The sequence below is a fragment of the Stegodyphus dumicola genome, chromosome 5, assembly GCF_044657685.1.
Source record: "Stegodyphus dumicola isolate Sdum_Otavi_A_Nest chromosome 5, ASM4465768v1".
Taxonomy (NCBI): domain Eukaryota; kingdom Metazoa; phylum Arthropoda; class Arachnida; order Araneae; family Eresidae; genus Stegodyphus; species Stegodyphus dumicola.
The window spans coordinates 16,515,228-16,521,731 of NC_140772.1; positions in this window are offsets into that span (position 1 = coordinate 16,515,228).

Below are 6,504 nucleotides of genomic sequence, written 5' to 3' on the forward strand. Positions count from 1 at the left end.
AAAACAACGGTACCTAGAGCCATCCAATGTTGAATGACGTAAACCTACTGCGAATGTGGGAATCTGAAAGCCCAAATTTGAAATTTGGAATTTGTTTTATCATCGATTTCATATTTCGTAAAACTTTAACGAATTTTTGATTAACAAACTCAACGATTTAAAAGCGAGCAATTGCAACACTCTACGGGGGTGGGGGGGGGAACCTTTTGATCTCCAAAGCGCGGAACTGTGTATCGGAAATTCTAAAGATAGGCTCATTTTAAATTTATTTTGCGACATTGCTGTTGAACTGAATGTTATGGTTTAAGTGCAAAGAACATGATATTTAATAAATAAAGGTAACACACAAAACGTTAAAAAAAAAAAAAAAAAAAAAAAAAAAAAAAAAAAAAAAAAAAACGCCTTTTTGGACGTAATTTTAAAATCTGAAACCTTTCAGATTTTTTTTTTTTTTTTTTTTTATTATTATTTATTTTTTCCAATCCGAGAAACATACATTCATGCCGGTTCTTTATGATTGAATTTCTTTAAAAATAATACAGGGCGATAATATTTGGTGGCAGCAATTAAAAAGTGATTCAACGCTTTTAGTGATTCGACGAAAAATGCCGATTTAGTGATTAGAGAATAATAGGCTTTCTGGGCTAACGCCCCTTTGCGCTAAAAAGAAACTTTACATTTTGTAATAAATGGAAATCCAGTGCGCTTAAATTATTTCAAATATTTAAGGAAATAATAGTAAATTTAAAGTTTAAGTGTTGAGAATTAAATTAAATTAGAGTGAAAAATTTTTACTTTGCTAAGTGTTCTTTGCTGTATCAATTGTAATTTGCCGGCGTTTAAAGGACTGTATCCGGCTCACTAAGGGAAAGCGGCAAAATTGTTTAACACTAATAATTCGAGTTTGGTTTGTGTGTGTGTGTGTGTGTGTGTGTGTGTGTGTGTGATTATGGCAAAGCCTCGAGGGCTATCTGCCTAAGAGGAGGAGTGCCTTCGTGGAGGACTTTCTAAGGGAAACTGGCTCATATACACGTTACACATGGGGAAAACCACCGAGTTTGGCTTTATCCTAGGCGAAAGATATTTGGCTGCATGAATCTTTTTGGTGGTTTTCTTCACGCGTAATGTGGATACAAGCCTTTTTTCCCTCAGAAAGTCCTCCATGAAGGTATCGCTCAGGCAAACAGCCTTGCATGCTTTGCCATAATCAGATAAAGTAAAACAAATCTGAGATAAGTGTCTTATTGTAACTGATCAAATGCCGTATTTCGCCCCTTCTTTTGATAATTTTATCGTCCGAAAATCGAAGAGGGAGATTATGCCAATAATTTAAATTCCCAAGAATGCGGTTACAGTAAGTACATAACAAATGATTAAAATAGTCATTGATAAATTGCAGTTAATTATCACAATAATTATTTCTTCAAAAGAAACCTGTATCCTAAGAAAAAATACATATTGATATTAACATCACAATATCTTATAAGATATCTTCATTTCAACTTCTCTGTAACTTGAATCTTGCTCGTTCATACTTATTGTTATCTCTGTTACTTTTTAAGACTCAAATCATCCATAAGTAATTAGAAAAGATGAATGTTCAGCTGACTCCGCGAAATCGTGGCCTGGATACTGCTGCAAAGATGTGTAGTGAAAGCAAGGTTTACAGAACGGAAGCTGGTTGAAAATTCCGCTCATTCCTTTTTATGTAGTCGATTTATTTACGTTTAGTGTGAAAAGATTGTGCTGGTAGAATCCTGTCAACTGCAACTAGGAATGAAACATTATAGAACTGCCAACTGGAATAATTACAAGCGTTTTTATTATTGATACATTTGTATGGTTGCTAGTTCTATCAGCTCTTAGATTTCGGACCAACATTTGCGTTTGGTTCCAAGTGGTTTGTTTATTAAATTTAATAATTTCCTTCATGGGATATATCTTATAGATTTTTCTAAGCCTAAAGGGCTATTTGCTGAAGGGGAGGGATGGCTTCATGGAGGACTTTCCAAGGAAAATTGGTTCGTATATACGTTACACATACGGTAAACCAAGAAAATGCCCATGCATGCAGATCGTACACGAAATTCGAACCTCGGACCGAACTGCCAGTGTTCAGCGAACTACCACTGCTCGGCCGCTGGTGGCCGCTGGTTGCAACTGGAGTCACGTAAACCGGTAAATAGCCTTATTTACTTATAAATCCATTTTGCACAACACGACAAATGAGCATATTTTACCTATTTCCACACACGTTTTGACCAATTAATTTGGTCACCGTTTGTCAGTTTAACTTGCTTTTTTATGAAAGAACTGATTACAGTCTAATTATGTTAGTTGACACAATGCCAAATCTACTAGATGAGAATGTAAGGGGGGAACACTACGGAGTTTTACTGTACAATAGAACTTCTAAATTATCGGGGAAGCACCGTCGACAACGTGAAAAGTTAACTCAAAATCATGTTTAATCCAGCAGCATTTGTGTGTATGTGTGTGTGTGTGTGTGGGGGGAGATAATAATCCATATTATAATTAACAGAAAAATATGTCTAATAATTTAACTGTATTTTTGAGTAGTTTTAATTTGTAGAATAATTTGACTTAATTATATAAATTAAATCGGCATTTAAAACAAGAACACACTTCAAAACAGAAAGAAAAAAGTATTTGTTTATATTGTTATATTATTTTATTTATATTATTTCGACGGTGATCAATGAAAAACAGAGAGTTATTGGTTATTAGAGCTGTACGCTTAATTTATCATTTAGCAATTTATTTTTAACGGATCTTTTAACAATATTTTTGTACACCAGATAATATATGTTACAGGCAAAATATGCAATCCGGCTTTATATAGAATACCCAGGCATTTTATAGAATGACGAAAACTGGCCAGCAATGTATGAAACGATTAAACATTTCACACATTGCCTACGATTCTGTAAAATGCCAAATGACAATCCGGTATCGTATGAAATACATCTCCGATTCGTTTGGAATAACCGAAACTATTTACCAGAAGTCAATAAAGAATGAAAAACCAAAATGAGTGCTAAGAAGGAACCACGGGACTATTGGTTGCTGAATTGCTAGGATGTGATGCATGTGGAAAACAAAAGTAAGCTCATTTATCATGTTAAAGAAGGCGTCAGTACTATACAGTATTACGTCAGGGACACTTAAGTTATTTCACGTATTTCCATAAAACTCATTCTGCTGTTGGACACGGAGTACGTGACAGAGTGTTGAAAGAAATGAATTTATTGGGGTGTACAAGATTATCTTACTATCCTTTTACGTATATTTGAATAAAAGTTTTTCAATGGAGGTCTTTTATTATTTTCGAAAAAAAAAAATTTTTTTTTGAAGAATGAACGTCTTTTAAATAATAGCCTTATCGTGACTTTTGTTTTCATGCTTTGCCTTTTGCATACTTTGTCATTCTATAGAATGTCTTATACACAATGCCAAGGTAAAGTGTATAGTATATCTCATATTTGCCTAAAAGCGCCACACATTCTACAAAATGGCTAGGTATTCTATAAATTGCTGGCGTTTCGTATATATCCGGTGACAAATACAATTAAATTACGAACTGTTATTGATAAAAATAATTCCTAAATACGGTTCCATCATCTGCTATCACTGCTAGCTTCAAAAATTCATTGCTAGCTTATTCAAAGCGCTTTTTTTTTTTTTTTTTTTTTTTTTACGATTTTCCGTAAAAAATTGCTTTATTCTTGATGGTTTGCGGTATTAGTTTTTTCATCATTCCGGATTAAACAAACTTAACGTTTCTAAAATGTGTCCCGGTTATTTTCCATTTAATCGATAGATGACTTTATCAATATTAGACCGCGGTATTGCTGATAAAACTATCGTAGATTGGAAAAAATTAAATTCAAGAACCTTACATTAAAAAAATAATGAAGGAAGGTACCCGAAGCCATCAGCCCAACAGCTCCTCAGGCAACAACCAAGTCACTGTGCTCCCTTCGAAGCTTTTGACGGCAGACAATACATTAAGTATTACAAGTAAAATGTTTGTACAAAAACTCATAATGACTTTTTGGTACTTGTAATCCATATTGAAGAGGAAAAATAATAACACTCTGTACGAAAATGATTCTTTCACTATTGTATTTATTAGACTTCTTTGCTGTACAGAAACTCATCTGTTTGACACATTCATCTCTGCTATGGCGCGCCTATTGCCTAAATAAGCAAGTTTATGGAAAACTTTTTTTTTGTTTTGTTTTAATGTGATACATATACATATACAAGCAAAGTTTGTTTATTGTTGCAATATGTTAAATTATAAGTTATAATATGATAAACTATAAGAATTTTTGGAAGCAGGGCACTATATATGACGCAAGTTTTGGATGTTCTTGTTTTGCACAGACGGCGGATTTCTTGTCGAACTTTGTGAGAATAACGGTACCCTTCTGTGGTGTGGCTTTTGCTGATACTGCAGTCACTGTATCATCCATTCATTACCAATCCATCGACTAATATAACAGAAGGTAGGGTACGAACTGCGCCAAATTTGATCGAAGACACCCGTTCCCCTCTTATTTAACCCACGAACTGCGCGACGTTTCCTGTCCCCTATTTCTTTCCAAAAAGATTGGGTACTTCAAAAAGTCATTTAACCCCATTAATGAGACATTCTATTGAGACTGCAAGCCTTTATTTTCGTTTAAATATTGTAAAAATTGTGCATGCAAAACAAATATTAATTTAAAGTTTGGCGTGTGCTAAAGTAAAAATAAATTTCTTTTACACTCATTTTAAAGTTTTATGATGCTTAAAGGAATGATGAGCCAGATCTTTTTTATTCTCTGTAAGAATTAAAAACTTTCCAAGTTGTAGATTTTAGTCGCTGATATATATATATCAATCAGTTTTGAACGATAAAATTGATAGACTAATGACATACACAAAACTGATACATAATCAGCGTATCAAATATCGGATTTGTAGCTCAGCTTAAATAAGTTTCTTGTCTAGATAAATATTAACAAATCTTCTTAGATAGCAGAATGGTTTTAACTTTCAAATTTACCAATTTAGGTAAACAGTTCTAATTTAATTTAAAAAATTCTCTTTATTAAATAAAAAAATTGGACTTCTTAAGTCGTTCTAAATTCACACTAATATTATTGCAATATACTCCCGTATTAAGCTTTCCATTTTTAGTCATTGAAGTTATTTTAAGGTTATTTTAAGGTTACAAATTCCATGTTTTAATACTAGAAACGTTTAAAAATTTATTCTGTTTTCCACCTGATGTACTTTGGCATACATTTAATTTCTAATACACATTTAATTAATAAACTAATAATTATGAGCATCAGCAGAATTTTCATAATTAACCCCCCCCCAAAAAAAAAAAAAATCTAACTCCCTTATATTTATATCCTGGAATTTTCAGTTCCCTTTTAGTCCATTCCTTTTTCTCATATTGTTGCACTGTACTCAAGTTTTTCATGTATGTAGAATTTATATACTACTTTGTATTGTATTAATGCGAATTCATATTTAAATGATAATTTTTACAAATTCTTGCATCACAACTCTAGTTAACAGAAGATGTTTCTAACACCTTGGCAAAGCTTAATCTTCAGCATGTAGCTCATTTTCTAGCCTAGTTTCAGGCTGAATTATTTGTAAAATTAATTACTTGAAATTATTTGTTAACAATGATGGTCGCTATGTTGTAATTTATAATGCAACGAGTTCGTGTGATTTATAATATTATTCATTTATAATTTTTTCAGCAGTATTGAAATTAATAGCATATACTGATAATATTATACATTTAAATTACAGTGTTTTAGATTTCCATTGCCTTCTTCATTGATGCTTTTATGCTACATTCCTAATATTTCATTGCCCACCAGCGGCCGAGCGGTAAAGTCGCTGAACACTGGTAGTTCGGTCCGAGGTTCGAATCCCGCGAACGGGCTGGCTGCATGGGTGTTTTCGTGGTTTTCCCCATGTGTAACGTGTATACGAGCCAGTTTCCCTTAGAAAGTCCTCCACGAAGGCATCCCTCCCCTTAGGCGGATAGCCCTAGTGTGCGTTGCCATAATTAAATACACCAACACCTAATATTTCATAATGCCATACTTATTTGTATGGCATACTTATCTATGTTTAACTCATTCACCAAACATGTAAATCTATAATTCAGCCCACTTTTGTTTTTACATGTGCTGTATCTCCTACTTTCTTTAATATATTGTTCAGCTTAATTTCGAAAGATCTTACGATCAAGCGGAAAAGTCACTGAACATTGGTAGTTCGATCAAAGTTTCTAATCCCAGAGATCTTCCAGTTTTTTTTTTTTTTTTTTTTTTACTCTGTAAAAATTTCAGTTCATGAAGTAAAAATACTTTTTAAATTTATTCTTTAACAATATTGCAAAAATTTTCACCTTTACCTTAGCATATCTTTTTACAAATCCCTCTAATAAGAAATAATAAGGAAAGA